Source organism: Hippopotamus amphibius, chromosome 8 (genome assembly GCF_030028045.1).
Source record: "Hippopotamus amphibius kiboko isolate mHipAmp2 chromosome 8, mHipAmp2.hap2, whole genome shotgun sequence".
In the NCBI taxonomy this organism is placed as follows: Eukaryota; Metazoa; Chordata; class Mammalia; order Artiodactyla; family Hippopotamidae; genus Hippopotamus; species Hippopotamus amphibius.
In genome coordinates, this window is record NC_080193.1 from 21,586,378 (window position 1) to 21,608,874 (window position 22,497).

A 22,497-nucleotide genomic window follows, 5' to 3' on the forward strand; every position below is an offset into this window, starting at 1 on the left:
CCAAAGTCCCTGCCCGCTGGAACAGGCATTCTAAGGGGGTGACAGACAACAGCAAGTTAAACAGATAAAACCATAGTTCATCAGAAGGAGACTCATGCTAAAAAACAACTAAAGGAGGGAAGGAGTGGGCTTGGGGAGGGGAGGGTACAATTTTAAATAAGATCAGAGAAGGACCCACAGAAAAGGTGACATCTGAGCAAAGATGGCAAAGAAATGATGCAAGCCACATGGACACCTGGGGGAAGCGTGTTGTGGGCAGAGCAAGTGCAAAGGCCCTGAGACAGGAGCATGTAGGGTGCATTTCAGCAAGGAGGCCAGTGTGGCTGGTACAGAGTAAGCAAGGGGAGCAGATCAGAATGGGAATGGAGCGGGGGCAGCGGGGAGCACAGACTGTGCAGGGCCTTGTAGGCAAGATAAAGAGTTGGCTTCTATGCTGCCTGAGATGGGAGGGCTCTGAGCACAGGAGGGATGGGCCTAAAACAAAACCCTCTGGCTGGCATGTCGGGAACAGATGGTCTGGTTGACTGGCAAGGAGGCTACTGCAATCGTCCAAGCAAGTGATGTTGGGAGCTGTATTAGTTTCCTGGGGCTGCTAGAAAAAATTATCACAAACTTGGTACCTTAAAACAATACAAATTTATTCTCTCACAGCTGTGGAGGTCAGAAGTCTGAAATCAAGGTGTCAGATGGGGTGGTTCCTTCTGGAGGCCCTGAGGGAGTCTGTTCCATGGATCTAGGCAGCAATCCTCGGCTTGTAGACACATCACTCCGTTCTCTGCCCCGTCTTCACACGGCCTTCTCCTCTTCTCATAAGGACACCAGTCCTATTGGATTTAAGGCCATCCTACCCCAGCATGACCTCATCTTAACTCATTACATCTGCAACGACCCTATTTCCAAATAAGGTCTCCTACTGAGGTTCTGGGAAGCACATGAATTGGGGGGGGGAGGGGAGGTGCGGACACTATTTCACCCAGTACAGTGGCCTAGATGGAGTGCAGGCAGCAGAGGTGGGCAAAAGTGAAAATGGTTTAAAATACTTAGGAGGGTGGGAGAGAGCGTTGCTGGGTGTGTGGGGCCAGGACAAGTGGGTGACTCCCAATCTCTCCCCCCAACCCCCTGCTTTCATCCTCCCCTGCTTTAACTGGTCACCACACATCATTCCCACCAGAACCCCACCCTGCAAACCTAGCCCGAGCCTCCAGGACCCTGGGGGACCCCCGACTCTCGCTGGGCTCTGCAGCATCCCTCCAGGCCCCCTGCTCCTGGCCGGGTGGCCTGGCAGACAAGCCCCGCCGAGCCCCAGGGCAGCGTGTCCCCAGCCCCCCGCCTCGGCCCAGCAGGCTTGCCTCGTTAGCCTAACGAGCAGGGCCCCGGTGCCAGGCGGTTGCCATGGCCACGGAGGCAGCACCACAGCACTGGGCGATGCTCCCGGAGGGTCTGCGGCGGGCACTGGAGTTCAGGGTAGGGACAAACAGGGGCCCCCAAGGCACCCCCTCCCCACGGGGCCCCAGCCGTGTGCACCTTCAGGCCTGGCCTCGGGAACTTCTGACTGCCGGCATCTCCCAGAGAGGCCCCCTGGACCACAAAGAAAACTCCACTCCCCTCCCACCCACCCCTCCAGACCTGTCTGGCCAGAAGTCCCCACCCCCAGCATAGCACACAGTTGTTGCAGGGGTGGCCGGCCAAGGGGAGGTCAGAGGGCAGCAGGCGCCTGGGCAGACAGGCCTCCGAGGCAGTGAGAAGGGCCTGGATTTCCTGCATGAAGTGCTGGGAAGCCCTGAGGGCTCAGGGGGTTCTGAGTAAGGTCAAGGCACTCACCCACAGGGCTCCTCCCTGCAGCTGCTGCACAGAACAGACTGTGGGGGCAGGATGGCCAGAGGCTTCTGCAGGCGCTGGGCGGGAGAGAGGGCAGCTGAGGGTCACCCCCAGGTCACCAGCTCGGCCCCACACTCAGGAAGGAAGCCCAGGCTGGGGTTCTGGGGGCAAGGGGGAACCGTGGCTCCATTTTGGGGACAGATCAGGTCTGAAGCCCCTTTGGGACAAAGGGAAGGAGGCTGCTAGATCCACCTGCCTGGCCCCAGGGTGGGCTCCGTGGGTTTAGGAGCTGCAGACAGGAAGGAGAGGGGCTAGGACAGGGCCTGCAGGACGGACTCATGCCTCAAAGGGCCCCTCAGCTGCCTTTGCCTCATCAACCCTCTAAGGTCGTGTATCACGCATCACCCCATTTCAATGGTGGGTAAACTGAGGAGCTCTGCACAGAGGCTCCGTTACTTGTCCTAGGTTGCATCGCACAGGCAGTAAGAGACAGACACCGAACTCCGCCCCATGGCTCATTTGAGCTCCGTTCACAAGCCCTAAAACACAAACACACGTCACCAAAAACCAAGCCAACCCCAGGAGATGGGAGGCGGAGAACCTGAGTCTCCAAGTGCCTGGGAGACACACCCACTGCCTTCCAGTGGGCGGCCAGCTGTCGGTCTCATCTGATTCCACCCGAGGCTTACTTTTTTCCCACTTCCTTTCCAGCTCAGAGAACTATCCCAGGGTCGACAGAAGGAAGCAGAAACGTCCGAAAGCATCAGTAGAGCGCTAAGGTTGGAAAGAGAGCCCAGAGCCCCTAAGTGTGGACACACCCGCAGCACTGCCACCACAACGATTACAAGATCCCTGGGCCCTGGATATGGAACAGACAGAAGTGACACTCCACCCAGGAGTGGCAAGCTCATCACCTACCCCACTGCAGGGCCTTCCCTCAGGCCAAGCGGATCACAAGGACCCCAGGGCCTCCAATAGGGATATTTCACCTTCCAAGTCACTCACTGTCATCTTCCCAAGTCCGACCCACAATGGACACTCAAAGACTAGCGTTGTTACCCAGGGTATGACCTTGGTTAAGACACTCCATGGGGCCAGGCAGGTTTTGGTATCCTCCTGGAATCATCTATCAGGAGACCACCCACCCACCACCCACAGGCACCCAGGGGAAACAAACCTGGAAACATCTTGCAAGTGTTTTCCTTTCCTTCACTCTTGTCTGCTCCAGCCCACCCCTCAAGAACTGAGACAACTTTCAGTAATGCATGTAAGATAAAATCAGAGAGCAAGGTTAAGACAAAAAGAAAAATCAGGGACAAACCAATCTGAAATCAGGATGGAGTCAGTCAAACCAAAATATAAACCAGATCAGATTGCTGAAGGCAGGCTGCAAATCTGGCTCCAAGCTTCCTAACAGCCAAAGCAAAAAGGGAAACAAGATGGGTTCTAAGTCACTTTGCAAAAATTGTGAAAACTATGTAGCACCACACAGAAGGCGCTACAGCAACTCTGTAGCCCTGGACACAAGGGATTATAGCCTCAAATATCATCTAAGAGGCCAAAAAATCGTGCCAAAAGTCAGGGGCCTTAACCATCCCCACTTTCCTATTGCATCCTACAACAGCATCAGCGTAATTCAGCAAGAACAGCGGGCCAGGCAGAAGGAGGGGTTTTAGGGCCCACTCGGTGCGATCTTCAAACTCACAGTCCTCTTAGGGCCCCAGTTTCCTTGACATAACCCTGGAAGGTTATGCTTAAGTTAAAAAGAACGTGGGAGCTCTCTATCAGCAGTTGGCAAATATTTTCTGTAAAGGGCAGGAGAATCAATATTCTAGCCTTTGTAGGCGTTCCGGCCTCTGTCACAACTCCTCAATTTTGCAGCTGTAGCCTGAAAACAGCCACAGACTACACAGGAATGAATGGGCACGGCTGCGTTCCAATAAAACTTTACTTCCAGGCACTGAAGTTTGAATTTCACTTAATTTCACATGTCACAAGATATTACTCTTCTTTTTATTTTTTCAACCATCAAAAAATGTAAAAACCATTCATAGCTTGTGCACCATACAAAAACAGGAGGTGGGGTGGATTTGGCCCACAGGCTGTAGTTTGCTAACCTCTGCTCTCTAAATAGTCCAGAATAAACTCCTAAGATGTATTATAATTTAAATGAGGAAAGTAAGGGACGTCCCTGGTGGTCCAGTGGTTAAGATGCTGTGCTCCCAGTGCAGGGGACCTGGGTTCGATCTCTGGTCAGGGAACCAGATCCCACATGCCTCAACTAAAGATCCTGCCTGAAGCAACGAGGATCCCATGTGTGGCAACTAAGACCCAGCACGGCCAAATAAATAACTAAATAAAAAAGGAGGAAAGTAAGATGTGAATATGATGTGATACCATTTTTGTGCTTTTTTTTTTCTTTATTTTTTTGGCTGCATTGGGTCTTAGTTGCGGCATGTGGTATCTTTCATTGCGGTGCGCTTGCTCTTCTTTGTGCGGGCTTCTCTCTAGTTGTGATACACAGGGTTTTTTTCCTCTCTAGCTGAGGCTCGCAGGCTTTCTCCTTGAATCACACGAGCTCAGTAGTTGTAGCACTCGGGCTTAGCTGCCCTGCGGCATGAGGGATCTTAGTTCCCCGACAAGGGATCGAACCCTTGTTCCCTGCATTGGAAGGCGGATTCTTTACCACTGGGACCACCACCAGGGAAGGCCCTCATGTGCTTGTTTTTAAAGGGAACACACACATCCAAATCCCTATGAGGCAGACATATGGCCAGAGTACCTCTGAGAGGAAACTCTACTCATCTGTATCTGCCTTGGGTGACAGAAACGGGAAGGCAAGAACAGGAAGGAGACTTCCCTCAACACCTCTGTGCTCTGTTTTAATTTTTTAACAGGCCCAAGCTTTTCCTTTTATTAAAATGTGTTTTTATAACGCCCGAAGCAAGTGGCAGGGTTTGAGTGCGTTACTTTTTGGTTTTCTGCATTTTTCAAATGACAAATAAAAAGCAATGTTACCCCCCCCAAAAAAAAAAAAAAGTTAATCTAGTTGTTATCTACATGGGAAGACGTCCATAACGTGTTAATTCACAGCAGAAAAAAATATGGACCATGGCGGCCCCTAAGGGAAGCAGGCCTTCGCAATGTATCTGCAGGTGCAGAAACACATGGGGGGGGGGGGCTGGACTTTCATCTCTACAAACCGGGATTTCTCTGAGCCTGAGTCCAAGACCCACAGACCTCAGCTCAGCCCCCAGGGAGAGCTGCCCACACGCTGCACAGACCTGGGCCTGCCTCCCGTGCTGGAGAAATGGCAGCCAGGGGAGGGAAGTGGGGGAAACTGAGCCAGCTCCCCGGTCTCAGGGTCGGTGGCCTGGTCGGAACAAAAATAGTGAGAACGTTCAGCCAGTGGCCTGAATACTGGCGTTTGGACCTGAGTCAACAGAGAAGGGAGACTTCCCTGGTGGTCCAGTGGTGAAGACTCCACGCTTCCACTGCAAGGAGCCCGGGTTCAATCCCTGGTAGAGGAACTAAGATCCCGCATGCCACACAGCAAAAAAAAAAAGAAAAAGACAACTGAGAAGGCAAGGCTCTAAGGCTAAGCTGCCCAAGAGGGACAGTGCCCACGAGCCACATTTTAAATGTATTAAAATCAAGTAGCAAGTAACACTGAGAGGCTAGATGACACCAGCATCACTTCAGGGGCTCAACGCCACCTGTGCAGAGCGGCTAAGGTGTTGGGCAGACGGCGCAGGTCTGGAACATTCGAAGCATCACAGAAAGGTCTCCTGGTCGGAGCTGCTGCAGAGGCTGGTGGGACAGGAGGGGGTGGGGAGATGGGAGGTGGGCAAGGGGAGGTGGACGGAGGGTGGAGGAGCCCGGGCCAGCACCCGGGAGAGCCTCAGGCTTTGCTGGGAAACAGAACCAAAGAAGCGGGGGAGGGGACGTCCCTCCAAGATGACAAGGACACAGTCGCACCAGGCAAAGAGAAAACACACGAAAGAAGGAAAACCTCAGCTGCTAAGAGCCAGGCCCTGCTCCCACACACGGAATCTTGTTTCATCATCCAATCCTGGGCCTTCTGATCAGGGCAGCCATCAGGCACAGACACATGTGGCTTTTTACATTTAAGTTAATTAACGTGAAATAAAATTACGCCAGTTCTGTCAGCGCTAGCCACATTTCAAGTGCTCAGGAGCCACTAGGTGCTCTACAGGACAGCAAAGATCTAGAACATTTCCCACCATCGCTGGGAGTGACTGGACAGTGCAGCCTACGGACGGTTCTCTGAGGGGGCATTATTTTCGACCCCTCCCCGCGCCCCCGCCATTTAAGGATAAGGAAACCGAGGCCGGAAGGTCAGAGAATTCGCTCAAGTTTTTAACTAAGGGAAGCAGGATTTGAATCAGGTCTGACTTCAAAGGAGCCCTTTCTAGAACCATCTCCCCATCCTCCCCCCCCCCCATGAAAGGGAAGCGCGGCCTTCCCCCAGGAGGCTCCCTGTGTCCTCCCCATCAGTCTTCCCCCCACTTTCCAGGATGCCCAAGGCCTCCACGTTCAATTTCCGACATGCACTGGGGGATTAAAGGCTGAATGGAAAACGTCAGCCTTCAAGGGCCCAGCAGGGAGAGAGCTGGGCACATCTGTGAATCACCAACCAGCCTGAAAGGAGAGGAGCCCGCCGCCCCCCGCGAGCAACAAGCCCAGGCCTGGGGCCCAAGTGAAGAGACTCTTCCATGAGAGGACCCCTCCCAGCAGCCCTTTAGAGGGAGAGGAAGGGGTTGTGTCCAACCAGCCTGTCCGTGAGGACCTGGGTTGGACAATAAATTCTAAAGAGGAAGACTTCCCTCTCCAACAGTGGGGGCGGGAAAGGGGGGAGGGGAAAATAACAGCTCCTGTGGTATATCATGACATCCCCCGGGTCCTCACAACAATAAAACCAGAAGTAGCATCAGCCTCATCCTTGTCACCATCATTATCATCCTCTCCATCTTAGTGATAAGCAAACTGAGGCTCAGAGAAGTTAAGTAACCAGTCCAGAGTCACACAGCCTGAAACTGCAAACCCAAATACCAAACCCAACACTCTCACTTTCTGCTCCTTAATCCTCTCCACTCCCCCACAGCCCTAGTGGGCAACGTGCCCACTGTACAGACCAGGGCACCCAAACTCTCAGAGGGGCAGGGACCAGCCCCAGGGCACCCTGCTTGTACATGGCTAAGCCAGAACCTCAACTCACCAGAACTTGCAATGATCAGTGGTGCGGATCTCAGACAAAACACTCCCAGACTGTCCTCTACTGTTGGTTTAGGGTGATTCTTTATGATTCTATGAACCGAGAAAGTTCCTTCCCCCAGGGCTAGCCTGAGCCCAACTGGGCGTGGTGGTGTGGAAGCGCTTGGGCAGAAAAGCCTCACTCTGGTCTAAAAGAGAGATAATAGTGATGGTGGTTTCCATCATTATGAGCAAAAGTCACACCACCATGCGACCTTGGGCTGGCCTGGTACCTCTGACCTGCGCCCTCATCTGTAAAACGGGGAAAAAGCTGTCATCCGCCCCAGGACTTCTCAAGGTCTCCAGCTACAAAGTACCGCAGGGCTGCCCGGCCAGCGTGCAGGCACTCATCTGATGCAGCTTTCTGGAGTCCCGTTATACGCCATGCTAAATAATTCAAAACCGTGTTTTCATTTCAAAATAAACACAGCCCTGTCGCCACAGTGAATGCCAAATTTGCATGAATGTTTAAGAGAAAATGAGACTTCAAAGAAACTTCAGACCTGCCTCTGGCACTGTCCCCTCCCCAAATCTTGGGGAGGACAAGCTCTCAGTCTCTGGCCCCCTGGGGCAAAGATCTGTAGGTGCTGCTCAAGTAAGAAACATAATTCTTTATGCCTACCCTTTAAGGCAGCTCCACAGAGCAGGTCTGCAGTACATGCACTCTTGCTGCACCGATGCGACCATGAATAATCCCAGGTCTTAATTCTTAGTTCCACATCCAAACAGTGTGACCTTGGGCAAGTCACTTAACCTCTCTGTGCTTCAATTTCACCATCTATAAAATGGGATAATACTCTGACCTCACAGGCTGGTAAGGAAGAGTAAACGGGGAGATTCCTGTTGAGGGCAGATCCTGGCCCAGGATCTTTCTAAGTGTTGCCTGTTATCATTATTGCATTATATACAGTATTTTGCAGCTCCCAGACCAAAAGTTTCACTCGACAGGTTGTAAAGTCCCTTCCCCACCTCTAAGGATCCTCAAAAGGATCCCAGAGGACCTTTCCTAAACATCACTTCCCCGGGGACTCCACATACCCACCCATGGGACAAGCCTTTTAAGATGACACCCCTGGCCTGACCCTGGGCAGCCTGGCCCTCTCCAAGCACCAGCCAAACCTCAGGTCCCCTCCTGGCCCCCTTCCCTGGGGGCCTGGGGCAGGAATGACCAGTTCCCACAAGCTGTTCCCCTTGCGGGGAGTCCAGTCTCAGAGGTGTCACCTGGGGAGGGTGCTGCTGGCTTTAGAGAGATGAAGAGGAAACAGAGGAGGAGGGAAAACACACGCACAAATAAAAGCTCGCAACCCCCTATTGTCAGAGGCGGCATTTGATGTGGGGGATTTTCTGTTCAGAGAGCTGTTGGAAGGAAGGGGTGAGAGCCCAGCTCTCCTGCCGCTGCATCTCTGCTTCTTAAGAAGGGAGCCCCTCCAGCTGGGTTATGCATACCACCCTCCCCCCAGATCTCAGAGTGAACCAACTTCTCCACCCACAGGTCTCAGGTGGGGGTGGGAACACAGCACAAGGTACCCCCACCCCACCCCCACCTCGCAGCCAGGGGGTGATCCGGGCCAGGCAGCCTCCACATTCAGCTTGAATGGCAAGACGGTGGGGGCCGGGACTCCTGGGGCCTCTTTCCAACGCGAGCCAGCGGGCGCACATCAGCCCGGCCAATCCCCCCACCCCCAGGCCCGGAGAACAATCAAGCCTTCCCAGCTCGGGCTTTCATGCAGCTGAATTTGTGTTTGCAGAGCCCTCAGAAATCTTTAGGAGGTGGCATAAGTATTATTAATTGGGGGAAAAGAACGGATTATGCCAAATAAATCCTTCCCACGTAGCCAAACCCTCGCCGAGGGAGGGAAGGAGGGGAGCGCGCGCAGCCCCACGAGGGGTCTCCATCCCTCAGCGGGGTCTGACAGCCACATTACCATTTACATGGATTTATCAATAGTATTGATCCCCGGAGCAAGCGTAAATAGCTCGGTGGGAAGGGGCCGGGGCTGGGGGCCCGCTGGGTTCCCGCCCCCACGTCTGGGCACCGCAGACTCCCCGGGCACCGGGCGGCGGGGGCGGCGGCGGCGGCGGCGGCGGTGGTGGTAAATTTCCAAGCAGGGACAAGGCAGCCCGCACGGGGAAGCCAGACAGCGCCCGGGATGCCCTCGCAGCCGCCGCCGCCGCCGCCGACGCCGCCGATTCCACGCTCACCGCCCGCTCTGGGCTCCAGCGCCAACCCCACAGCCGGACTCGGTCTGCGCATCTGTTCAATGGGCTGAAGGCTCCACCTGCCCCTTCTCGATCCTCACCGGGAAAAGCAAAGGAGGGGATGCAAAGAAGGCCCCCTCCCTTCACCAGATCTCCAGGCAAAATGCAAGGTAGCCCCTTCTCACAAAATTTCCCGGCCATTGGATTAAAGGCCGAGTTTTAGAACCCAGGAATAATAATAATAATAACAACAGTAACAGTGGTTATAGGAACACATGTACAAATACTTTCTATGTATTACCACCCTCACTTCTCACAACAACCCTCTGAACTCGGTACTATTATTACCCCACTTTGCAGATGAGAAGCCCTGAGGCACAGAGAGGTTGAGTAATTTGTCCAGGGTCACACTGCCAGTAAAGTGGCAAAAGTATGATTCCAACCCAAGGCGGTGAATTGCAGAGTCGACTGTGAATGGCTCAGCTATCCCAGCTTACATGTCTTCCTTCCTCTGAGGGCTCTCCCCCCACCCCCAAACCCCCTCCCCAAAAAAGGCCACCCACGACGAGGTACAAGACAATGCCCTGGGACGCCCTCCCAGCTCACTCCTGGCCCGGAGAGCCCCTTCTGTCAAAGCAGCCGCGGGGATCCAGATCTGGTTTAAAAAGGGCAAAGTCAAGGCCACCGATAACACAGCCCAACGTGCCCAGAACTCCCCCATCCAGCCCACAGGGATCCTCTTCCCTTCTCTCCTCCCTGCCTCCCTCACACATCCTTCCTCCAAATCTGCAAAAGGGGGGAAAAAAATCATAATAAAACCAGTTCTCACCAACAGGGGGGGAGGAGGAGGGGGAGGAAGGGAGGAGGCTGAGCCGACAGAACAGAGCCGCCCCCGCTGCCTGCACCAGACCCTCTGAGAGCCCGAGCGCGCGACAGCGGCGGGAGGGCCCTCGCTTCCAGAAAAATAAACCTACAATGTAAAAATAACGCCGGGCGCCCCACGCTAATTGGGCCCGGGCGACAGCAGCTCACAGGTACAGCGTGTCTCTCCCGCCCGCCCGCCTAGCCCTCTCTCCCTCCCTCGGGCTTTTTCCTGCAAAGCGTACGGGGTGGGGAAGGCGCGCCCCACAGGTCCCCCGCCGCCCCGTCTCCCCGCCAAGTCTCTGGGGGTGCTCCACCAGCACTAGGGTCTGGGGCCTCCGGGTTCAGCCCAAGTGGGATCGCTCTGAATTCCAACTTCCCAAACTAGTGGCATCCCAAGTATCCGCACAGCCCGGGGGAGGGACCAGGAGGCGGCCCAAAGAGGCGTCACCAGCCGCGGGAGGCAGGCCCAGACACCAGGAACACCGGCCCACGGGGGAGGGGGGAGCAAGGGGCGACTCTCCCCGGAGACCCCCACCCAGAGCACGCCGGTCCCTCGCCCAGGAGCGGCCACCGCCAGCACCACCCCCCCCGGTGGCGGGAACCCCCCAGACGCCTTACACAGCAGCCAGGGCGGGAGCCGAGGGTGCCATCTCCAGGGGCTCCCCAAAGCCGCACTGCCCGCTGGAAAATAAGGCGCAGTGACACCCCCCAAGTCCAGGGCTGCTAGGGGAGGAGAGAGGCGCATGGCGGCCATGCCCCCAGGGCTGTGGCACACGGTGGGGGGCTGCCCTGCGCAGTTCCAGTGCGCCCCCCCGGCCGCCCACCCCCCACGCCACTTTCCTCCTTCCCGCCCCCTCGCTGGGGAGCTGGAGTTCCCCTAAGTTCCCCAGCACCCCCACGCACGCGGGCCGCAGTGTCTATGGGGCGCCTCGCTCCCCAGCAGGCCACCCCCGAGAGCGCCAACTCGGGAGTGCAGGGGCCCCGCCAACTCCGCCGCGTGCGCCGCCCGATCTTCCCCGATTCCCCCGGAAGCGCGCCCCGCGCCTCACCCCGGCCCTCCGCGGGGACCCCCGGCCCCAACTCACCTCGCGGAGGTGGCGGCGGCGGCGCCCGGGCTCGGGGCGCGCTCGGGCCGCCCGGGCGCTCAGGCAAGTGGCGGTGCCGAACGGGCTGGGGGCGCGCAGCAGGCCCGGCCTCCAGCCGGGGCGCGATCCTCCCGCCGCCGCCTCCTAGGGCGCCAGCCCCGGGTCCCTGGTCCGCAACTTGGCGCGCATCGCCGGACGCAGGGCGCGGGCGCACGGCTCGGGCGGGGCGCGGGCGGACGCGGGGCTCCGGTGCGGCCCGGCCTGCCCGCGGCTCCGCTCCCCGGCGGCGGCGGCGGCAGCGGCGGTGGCGGCGGTGGCGGCGGCGGCGGCGGCGGCGGGAGGGGGAGGAGGGGGCGGGGCGGGAGCCCCGGAGGCGGTGGCTCGGCCTCCCCGCTCCTGGCTCCCCGCCCGCACCGACGCGCCCCGGCCCGGCCCCCTCGGGCTCCTTAAAGGGCCCGCGTCGCCTCCCCTGGGCCTGCGCGCACCCACTCGCGCGTGCATACGCTACCACACAGACACACTCACACTTGGGCGCGACGCCGAGTTTCTTTTTAGCAGCTCCCCGAAGGAGGAAGGAGGGGGAAAGCGCTTCCCCATCCCGCCCCCTGCTCCTCCTGCGGGCGGTGCGCCCTCCTCCTCCCCAGCCCCAGATACTTCTTTGGAATCGCGTTTCAGCTATTAAATTATAACTCAGGAGAGGCCAGTGGATTGGGGGGGGGGGCGTATGGGGAGGGCCACACACAAGGCCTTTAAGATGCCGGGGACAGATGCCGGGGACACACACGGTGGAGCTCGCTCTGGGGACACTGGCGCACAGTAGGGTGCAGAACTCCCATCAGTGGCCGTTCACACACTGGGCCTCGGCAGAGAGGAGCTCTAACCCAGGTGAACACGCGGGGAAACTCGCAACCCCCCGCAGACGTGAGCGTAGCCTGGGACATAGACTCATAAGACATAAGGTCAGCCACAGATAAACAAACCCCGGACACAGGCAGGAGTTCACGCACGCACGCAGACACACACACACACACACACACACACGAATGTCTGTTTCTAGAGGGCGAGGGTTTCTGACCATTTGTTCACTGCCCTTTCACAGTGAGGATGCAATGTGTTGCGTGAACTCCCATTTGGGGACTTTCAAGGACACAAATGCACAGACACGATGCCACAAGCCTGTGGTCGGGCACAGCAGCACGAGCAGGCAGGGTCACAGACGAGCACACATGTGGACACTCGCCCGTGCACACGCAGGCGTTCACAGCTCCAACAGGAACCCCACAGGCTGCCCTAACAACGGTGTGTCCTCATTTACCCCCTCCGCCTGCCCCTCCCAGGCAGCCCTCTCAAATCCGGGGAGGTCTTTTAAACAGCAGAGGGCACTGGGAGCCCCAAACGGGGACCCTCCTCCTCTGCTTTCCCCTAAGATGTAGGAGAGTTTGAATTTTTTTTTTTTTTTTTTCAGTTCAACTTTCCTTTTTTGGAGCGACGTCTCAGCAGATTCAGTTCTGCCATCTGCCAACATCTGAGAACCCCCAGGGGGAGTGGGGAATGGCTGCGGTGGGGAGGCGGCCATGCGGTTTCCAGGGGCCGGGCGTGCCGCCGCCTCCGGCCGGCCTGCAGGGGTTGCCGGCCGCCCCGGTAGCCGTGTGCCCCTCTTGGCCCCCTCAGGATACTCGGGTCCTTTTTTTATGGGGAGGGTAGTGGGGAGCACCTGAGGCTGACAAAATCTGGGAAAAGGGAAGTGTCTGCGGAGGAGCGAGGAGCGGTTTGCAGTTTGGACAGAAGGCGGGGCAGGGCTCAGGTCAATGTCCCTTCCCTTGCCGTCCTGGCCCCACCAGCTCCAGAGCTGCCCAACAAGACCTTGAGGATCCGCAGGCCAAAAGCCAGACCTACGGAAGGAAGGACTAGCCCTCCAGAGGGGCCTGGGGGTGGGAAGGGAGGGCGGGAAATGGGGAGCCCTCCTCAGCCGGCCCGACCCCACCCGGCGGGCCCCTCAGCCCCCACCCCCACCCCAGTTTCACCTGACAACACTCCCCGCGATTTGCACTTCAATGAGATTCGGCTCTGGGATTTGGCACTGAGGCGGAGGGTTTGGGGTAAATTCAGGGGTTTCTTCTCCCAGCTTCTGCCTCCCAAGAGTTGCCAGTGGGGCTTTGGCTGATTCTGGGGGCATAGGAGGGGGTGAGGCAGGCAGGGGGACTGTCGGCTTTGCAATGTCCCAGGGGTCACCTGAGAACCCCTCAAAGAGCCAAGGAGAGTCTCAACTGTCAGTGTCTTCGGGACCAACCACGCGACAGATGGGACCGCCCGGGCCAGGAGAGGCGGCAGCATTTTTCTGCGGGAGACCTGGCCCCTTTCTTGCCCACTCCCGTCTCTCCCATTAGTAATCCCATCCTCATGGGCTGCAGGTGCATGTGCATGTCCTCAGAGCTCATGAATTCCCCCCAGAAACCCTCAGATGGAAGGTCGGGGGCTCCTGAGCCCCCAGAATACAGATGGGGAAACTGAGGCCCTGGGAGATCAAGAACCGAACTTGCTGAACTCATTCAGCTAGCGATCCGGGTGCTCTGAATCCCGGCTCTGGGGGGAGGAGCTGGAAGGGGTCTCAGCTGAGACCCCCAGGTTGCATCCAGTGCCCCCACTGCTGCTCTTTCCCTACTAGGCTCTGAGTGGCAACCCCAGGGATCCGCGTGTAACTAACAGGAACAGCAGCTCTGAAAAATTGCCAAACACTCTGGCCCCCAAACGGCCTCTCTGGAGGGCCCCTAAACACCCCGGGGAACGAGGGTTAGCTAAGAGCTTCCCAAACAGCTCATTAAGCTTTCGTGAGGGAAAAAACCAGTTCATAGGTGGGGGGGCTGAGAGTGAATTAGGGAAGTCACCCAGGGACATTGTAAGGACATACACTAAGTGACTCTGGATATTTAATCAAAACCAGACATCCCTGCCTCAGGACCTTTGCACTTGCTGTTCCCTCTGCCTGAGACAGCAATCTTCTAACTTCAAGTCCCAGGTCAATATCACCCCCTCTTAGAGAGGCCCTCAGTGACCTTCAATCTGAAACCCCTGAGGCACTCGCTAACCCATCCCTGAATTCCTTTTCCTCACCATTTTTCACCACCCAAAATTATCTTGGGCTTGTCACTTATATACTGTCCTTTGTCATCAGAATGTCAGTTCCATGAGAGCAGAGACCTCATCTGTCTAGCTCACTGCTGTATCCTCAGCACATAGTAGGGACTCACTTAAAATGTATTGAAAACAAAGAAACAAAGGAATAAAGGACTATAACACAGGAGAAGGGGGCTGGCTGGGGGTCAGGCTTGGCCCTGGAGAATTCAGAGACGAGTGGGGATGGCTGGCCTGTTTTCTAGCACTCACTCCTCTGGGATATTTCATAATTTCAGAGTTGAGCCTTTACTTCCCTCCATCTGTCTCATCCTCGGGGTGGGGGTGGGGCGCTTCCTGAGCACAGCCCAGGGCCCGACACCTAGGAGATGCCCATTCAAGGTCACTGAGGCCATAGGGGCAGATCAGTGTCAGATCAAACTTCCAGCCACTCCAGTGGGTCTCCCAGGCGAAAAAATGTCCCCGTGGGCAAGCCTGGAGAAACCAGGCGTTTAGAGGGTCAGAACACAGGCTGCAGGGTGCAGTGCCCTGAGCCTCCCTGACCCCAGTGGCCCCAAGAGCTCCCCAGGCTGGCCGTCAGAGCACCCACAAAGGAAACCCCTCACTCTCTGGACCTCTGTCGCTAATATCCCAAAAGAGGCCCGGATGAGCATCACAGGGGCAGGGCTATGCACATCAGAACAGCGTGGACACGGGAGACCTTACAGACACTTTTCATACTTTTAATGGGCTTTAAAATGGGGAGGGCAGGGACTTCCCTGGCAGTCCAGTGGTTAGGACCTCGTGCTTCCACTGCAGGGGGCCCAGGTTCAATCCCTGGGCAGGGATCTTTAAATAAATTCATTTCGTTAAATTAAATTAAATCGGGAGGGCAAATGCAAAAGCCCACAGGGCCTGGCAGGAACAGGAGGCCTTGTGACTGGAGGAGAGGTGAGTAATGGGGATGGGTGGGGCCTGTGGGCACACCCCCACGCCTGTCCCCAGGCACTCAGAGTCACCCACTGTTTAAAACACAAGCACAGCCAAACCAAATACCAAATGCCTGGGTGGGCCACAGTCCGCAGCGGCCGGCTTGTTTGTGACCCCTGCAAAGCCTTCGCTGCCTGGGTCGGTTTTCTACTCAGTGACCCGTGTTTCCCCCGCGAAGCAGAGGGGCCGGGTAGGGGTAGGAAGTAGAAACTTCCTAAGCTGACAGGGGACCCTCTTGCAGAAGTGCGGGCAGGAGGAGGGAAAGCCTGGTTTCAATGAATGCATCCCAGCTTTGGTCATTCAGTATGTATTTTAGTAAGCGCCTACTGTATGCTAGGGGCTGTGAGAGGGAAAAGCCAAGGAGATGAAGTCCAGCCTTGGGAACGGGCATTAGTGGGGAGCTGACCCTCAAAATTCAAAGTTATGTCAACGCCTGTGTGCTAAAACCCCTTTAAAGGGAAAGAAAAATGACCTGGTGTTCGAAGGAAAGCAAAATTTCAGGACCCAGAGGATTTGGGAAGAGACAGGACTTCCCCAAATCCCCATCCTTTCCTGCACAGGGAAATCCAGGCTTCCCCTCCAATCTCACAGTCCTGCAAAAACATCACTGAGAATGTCACTCAGAGCCCCCAGCCACCCCCGCTTCGCTGCAAGAAACTGCCTTGTCACCCCCGGCTTCCTCTGAGGTCTGTGCTTTTATTTATGACACTGTGTGCATTTCAGAAAGAAGGAAGCAGGGAACCAGATTGAGCCCCTGTCTGATAGGCCTGATTACCTCTGAAGATAAACAGCTTGCTTTCTCCCAGGGCTGCACTTCTAGGGTGTTCACCCGCCCATGTACTTGAGTCTTTGCTTTCAGGGGCCGGTGGGATAGGAACAGAGGCATCCAGGAAGGACGATGGTCCCCGCAGCCTTGAGGTCGGGGTTACCAGAGTGGATGTCAGCGGGGCAGGCTGTGTGGAGCCTGGGCTTTTCTCCAGCGGAACAGTCTGCAGCCATGGACAAGCACAGAACAGGCTGTGCCTTCTGATGGGGGCAGAGCTCCAAGATACATTGTTTAGCACAAAAGCAGGTGCAGACCTGGGCATGCAGTGGGGTACCTTTTGTGCACAAAAGAGAGAGGGGAATAAATGTGCAGCTACATGCTTGTCTGTGCATGGCTACTTTCAGAAGGGTGTTTATTAATTCAGGAGTGCCTACTGTGTGCTAGGCACCGTGCTAGGCTCGGGGCATTCAGCAGTGACCCAGATAGCCCAAGTCCTCGCCCTCCTAGAGCTGACGTTCTGAAGGTGGAGATGCATTTGGAAAACTAAATAAATATGTATCATATACTGTATTAGGGAGTGGTACATGCTCTGAGAAAAACTAAGTCAGGAAAGAAAGACACAGTAGAGGTGAGGGAGGGAACCATACATGCAGTATCTGGGCAAAAGCAGAACTGCAGATCGCACAGCCAGTGTAAAGGCCCTGGAGTGGGAATGTGCCTGGTATATTCAAGGAACAAGAGTGGGGCCAATAGGAGAAGAATGAACGAGTGGGTAGTGAGGATGGAGCGATGTTGTGAGAGCTTAGAGCGGTAACAGGGCACACAAGAGACTGATACCAGGGGTTGCCCCTGGGTGGAGTGGGGGGGGGGGGAGCCTGGGAGCTGGGGTTCAGGTGTGTTGGAGGGGGTTAAGGGTGGTAATTTGCTTTGACCACATCCCATGTGGACTGTTCAAAGATGCATAATGAAAGTTCTTTCCTTTCCTTTTCTTTTTTCTTTTTCCTTTCCTTTTCTTTTCTTTTCCTTCCTTCCTTCCTTCCTTCCTTCCTTCCTTCCTTTCTTCCTTCCTTTCTTTCTTTTCTTCTTCTTTTTTTTTTTAAAGCTTAGACATCTGGTTTTGGACATCCCTGTGTGAGCTTCTGGATTTTTTCTTGAGTTTCAAGGAGGTCTCCTTTCCGACATCTTTGTGCCACATTTGCTGTTTTTCAGCCTCCCAGAGAATGTTAGGAATTAGCCCCTGGGTGGCCTGACCTCCCAGTTGGGCCTGGGGAGCCAGCAAAAGCCCCAGCCTTCCCAGGGTGGCGGCTGTGCACGGATGTCCTGACGGTATAAGAATCCACATTGCAGTGGTTACCGCACGTGGCTCTCAGAGGAGCTCTGCCCTGGACCGCCCTGCATATGGGCCCAGCGCACAGGCCCCTAGCTAAGGCAAGATCAGAACTCAGAGGCCTGTTCACAGCCAGTGAGGCTGGCAGGCTTTGAGCTGGGCGTGTGTGTCCTTCCTGGGTCCCCTCTGGCTTTTACCCCACAGAACCAAGAATAATTCTCATTTTAAAACTATCAATATATGGGACTTTCCTCATTGCTCAGTGGTCAAGAATCCAACTGCCAATGCAGGGGACACAGGTTTGATCCCTGTCCGGGAACATCCCACATACCATGGAGCAACTAAGCCCGCAAGCCACAACTACTGAGCCTGCGTGCTGCAACTCCTGAAGCCTGTGTGCCTAGAGCCCGTGCTCTCCAACAAGAGAAGCCACCAAAATGAGAAGCCTGTGCACCGCAACAAAGAGTAGCCCCTGCTCGCCACAACTAGAAAAAGCCTGTGTGCAACAATGAAGACCCAGCCAAAAAAATTTTTTAATAAATAAATTAATTAATTAAAAAAATTCTGTTCATTAAAGACATGTTTATAAAAAAAATCAATGTGGCAGGTTCAACTGACTCAGAAGGGCCCTCCAGTTCTCTCAGCACCCACGGGAGCTACTGATGGCTCAGCACTGGGTGTGCAAAGTGTGCAGAGCCCTAAAATCCCAGGGGAGGCTGCATGCCTCAAGCAAGAGCAAGTTGGAATGGAAAGGATCCATGGTTTTGAATCAGACAGATCTGGGTTCAACTCCCAACTCTGACGCCTCATTGTCACCCGACAAACGTGTATTACGCTGGCCTCAGGACCCAGCAGTGAACGCAATTACATGGAGCTAGCTTTCTGCCAGGGCAGTCTCCCTTCCTCCCTCTTCCTGGCAGGCCTTCCTGGATGGCAGAAACCAACAAGTATGCTTTCCAGACTCCCTTGCAGTGCAGGTTCTGTGTGGATTCTGGTTCCAGAAATCCATAGGTAGCACTAGAATTCAGAACAGAGTTCATGGGGTAGAGAGAGGGTCCAGCCGTTGGGCTGCTTGCACTGCAGCAGTGGGGCAGGTTCTGGAACTGGCATCTGGGGGAATCACCTCACTGAGAGGGTGGCTTCCTGCCCAGGGCAGGGGCAGCAGATTCCCTGGCAGCCCAGCTCTGCAGTGTGTCTCTGAGTTTCGCGTCTGGAAGCTTTGCCTCAAGTGCAGAGGCCACTTTATCGAGTAATTTATTAACTGAATGGTATTAATACCCTTCAACCACCCAGAGGCCATTCTCTTCCATGTGACATTTAGGGACTCAGAAAACAAACAAGCAAAGAAAGAAAGTATATGGTTGCCAAAAGGAAGATACTGGGGGGCCAAGAAATCTGGAGGGAGGAATGGAGAAGGCCAGGCTTGAGGTTAGGTAATCGGGGAGGGAAGGCCTTCTTAAGAAAGTGACATCTAAGGTGGCATGCAGAGGTTGAGAAGGAGGCAGGTATGCAAAGGCCATACCAAAGGAAGTGAGTTCTTGTGTTCAAAGAGTGGACAGAAGTGCAGAGTGGCTGGAGTGTTAGGACAGGCAGCTCATTTTACCTCTCTGAGCTTCAGTGTTCCTCGTCTGTAAAATGACGCCCTGCCTGGCCAGCCTTAATGGGTGGTTTCAGGAATTCAGTGAATGAAGAGGGCTGAATGCCCTTCAGAACTCCAAAGAGCTAGGGCACTTCAAAATCTTAAAGAGTGTCCTTCAAGAGCTCTTTCCCTAATGGGCCCTGAGCTAGCTCAGCATTTCCCAGAGTTTATTGATCTACCAGAGCTGCATAGTATAATGGTTAGACACACATACCCTGGAACCAGACTGCCCGGCTGTGTGACCTTGGGCAAGTTACTCAACCTCTCTGAGCCTGTTTCCTAATCTGTAAAATGGGGAACAATAACAGACCATCCCTCATAGGATTACTGTGAAGCTGAAATGAATTAATGTGTGTAGATCAGGCAATGTCTGGTACGTAGTGTTTTATAAGCGTAAACTGTTTATGGTATTTCACTGAGCCTCCCAATAACCTGGTAAGATTGGAACTGCTACCATTCCCAGTATACAGATGAGAAAACTAAGGCACAGATGAGGGAACTAAGACTCAGAGAGGTAATCACCACCCCAAAGCCATCAATGGGAAGCAGTTCACATTTAAGCCCAGCTCCATCTGACTCTGGAGCCTTCCCTGCCCCATCCCACAAGATCCAGGTCGTTGCTTTGACTATAATTTCTACTGCTCAGAGGAGACATTCATACCAGTGATTGAATGGGCGGGTGAGATTGGTGTCCCCATACCCAAAAATATGGTTCACTGTCCCCACCGTGGGCTCCTGTGTGTTAGAACATTATCCAAAATCTGGTTGGTACAAATCATCATGGTCACAGCACCAACCATGCCAGGACAATCAGTTTTACTAGACTATGTTGAAGAGGCAAGAAAAGCAAGAGGGACAGCAGCAAGGGAGGGACAGAGCCTGGAGGAGACTACCCTGACTCCCCCTGACCTCATCATCCCCACTCTCCCCATCTCTGACACTGGCCTCCTCAAACACATCCACGATGCTGCCTCAGGACATCTGCACTGACTGTTCCCGCTACTTGGAATGCTTTTCCCCAGATGGCCATGACTTGCTGTCTCACCTCCTACACGTCTTTTTTCTTTTTCTTTTTCTAAAATATTTATTTATTTGGCTGTGTCGGTTCTTTGTTGCAGCATGTGGGATCTTCAGGATCTTCGTTCTGGCGCGAGGTGCGCAGGCTTCTCTCTGCTTGTGGCCCACGGGCTCCAGAGTGCGAGGGCTTAGTTGCCCCATGGCATGTGGAATCTTAGTTCCCCAACCAGGGTTTGAACCTGCATCCCCTGCACTGGAAGGTGAGTTCTCAGCCACTGGACCACCAGGGAAGTCCCTCCTACACATCTTTGATGAAATGCTCTCTTCCTATTCTCTTCCTTTCTTTTCTTTAATAATTTTTATGGGCTTGTTGTTGAGTTTATGAATCCTATCTTGCACTTTCTCTAATACGTTTTAAATCCTTCCTTTTGGTTGCATTGTATCTTTGTTGCTGTACACGGGCCTTCTCTAATTGTGGCGAACAGGGGCTATTCGCCAGATTCTCAGTGCAGTGGCTTCTCTTGTTGGGGAGCACGGGCTCCAGGCGCATGGGTTTCAGTAGTTGCAGCACGTGGGCTCAGTAGTTGTGGCTTGCAGGCTCTAGAGCACAGGCTCAATAGTTGTTGTGCACAGGCTTAGTTGCTCCACGGCATGCGGGATCTTCCCAGACCAAGGCAAGAACCTGTGTCCCCTGCATTGGCAGGCGAATTCTTAACTACTGAGCCACCAGGGAAGTCCCCCTACTCTTTCTAAAACAAGACCTTCTCCAAAGCTCCCAATCCTCTCCTGCTTAACTTTCCTCCTTGTACTTATCACCTGGAGACCTGAGACACACTCCCTGATCTCACAGGGACCATCTTCTGGTGAGAGGCATTGGACAAATAAACAAGTCAATACATCATGGCATGTTGTAATGTCAGCTAGTATTGAAGGAAGAAGAAGAAAGCAGAGGGTGACAGAGGGTGGTCAGGGAAGGCCTCTTTGAGTGAACGGAGAGAGCCAGCCATGAGGATATTCATGGAAAAGGCATTTCAGGCAGGGGAGACATCAAGTGCAAAGGTCCTGAGGTAGAACAGATGAGCCGGACGAATATGAATCTCCTTGTATGCCACACAAGGAGTCCAGACTTTCCTCTTAAGCACTGTGGAGACCCTGAAGGGTTTCCAGTAGGATTGTGGTCAGGCCTGGGTCATGTTGCAGAACAGTTATCCCTTTGAGCAGCACGAGGTGGGAGGCCTTGCAGTGAGAAATGATGTGTCAGGTCAGGGGCAGTGAAGTGGGGAGGAGGAAACAGATGTCAGGGAGGTTCAGAAGGCAGGATGTAAACGACCCATCACACCCCTTCCCCCCACCCCACCCCCCGGCACAGAGGGGAGACCAGCAGGGCTGGGCGTGGAGACAAGTCTGGGCCGGGCAAAGGGAGTGGAGTCCGTTTGTACCCATAAAACAGTTTGCTTTGGCAGCCGTGTGGAGGAAAAATTTCAATTTATGCTCCCTGAAATTCCTTTGAAGCTATTTATGGAAAGGCTTACACCAAGGGTGCAAGGCGCATCTTGTACTCAAGGCTATCGGAGTCTAAGCCAAGCTGGTGAAGGGTGTCCCATGCAGGTGGATCAGGCCTCCTCTCATCCCATGTCATTATGGTTTTAGCTTCTTCATGCCTCAGTTTCCTCTTCTGTGAAATGGGTATCGTATAAGCCCTTTCCTCTTGAAGTGGGCCTGAAAATTAAATCAGATACTGATGTAAAGCCTTTAGCACGACGTTGGGGCCACATAAATATCAACCTTACTCCTTTTATTAGTAGTTACCAGGAAGGGGAGAGGTGGGCGTGGGCTGGAGGAATCAGGGATGACTTCCTGGCAGAGGCATGACTACCGCTGGGACTGGTTAATATTGGCTAGGGCAGGCTGGGCTCTTACAACATGCTGAGTTCATGCTTGAGCTTCCTGAATCCGTGCAAGACCCCTTGGAGGTAAATACAGTCATCAGCTTCTTGGTATAAATCTCCTGTCACTGCTATAACAAATCATCACAAACTTGGCTTAAAACAACACAAACGTATTACTTTACCATCTGAACATCAGAAGTCTGAAATGAGTCCTACAGAGCTAAAATCAAGATGTCTGCAATGCTGTGCTCTTTTTGAGGCTTCGAGAAGAATCCATTTCCCTGCTTTTACCAGCTTTTAGAAATTGGTGGCCCGGGATCACTCCAGTCTCTGCTTCATCGTCACATGTGCTTCTCTGACTCTGACCCTCTACCTCCCTCTTATAGGGACTCGCGTGATTATGCTGGGCCACCTGGATAATCCAGGAGCATCTCCCCATCTCAAGCTTCTTAACTGAATCACATCTACAAAGTCCCTCTGTCATGTGAGGTCACATATTCGCAGGCTCCAGGGATTCA

The 22,497-nt window shown here is 54.5% G+C and overlaps 1 protein-coding gene across 22 annotated transcripts in view; it reads right to left on the reverse strand.

The window, feature by feature from the left end:
* The window catches only part of NCOR2 (nuclear receptor corepressor 2), a 225,897-nt gene extending 214,351 nt beyond the window's left edge, over positions 1–11,546 (reverse strand). For 14 of the 22 annotated variants that reach the window (XM_057746317.1, XM_057746319.1, XM_057746323.1 and 11 more), the window contains exon 1: positions 11,241–11,546. The gene's annotated coding sequence lies outside the window, so the exon portion shown is untranslated. The remainder of the gene's footprint in view (positions 1–11,240) is intronic. The other 8 variants (XM_057746343.1, XM_057746342.1, XM_057746336.1 and 5 more) reach the window with 1 other exon arrangement.
* Between the last annotated feature and the right edge of the window lie 10,951 nt (positions 11,547–22,497).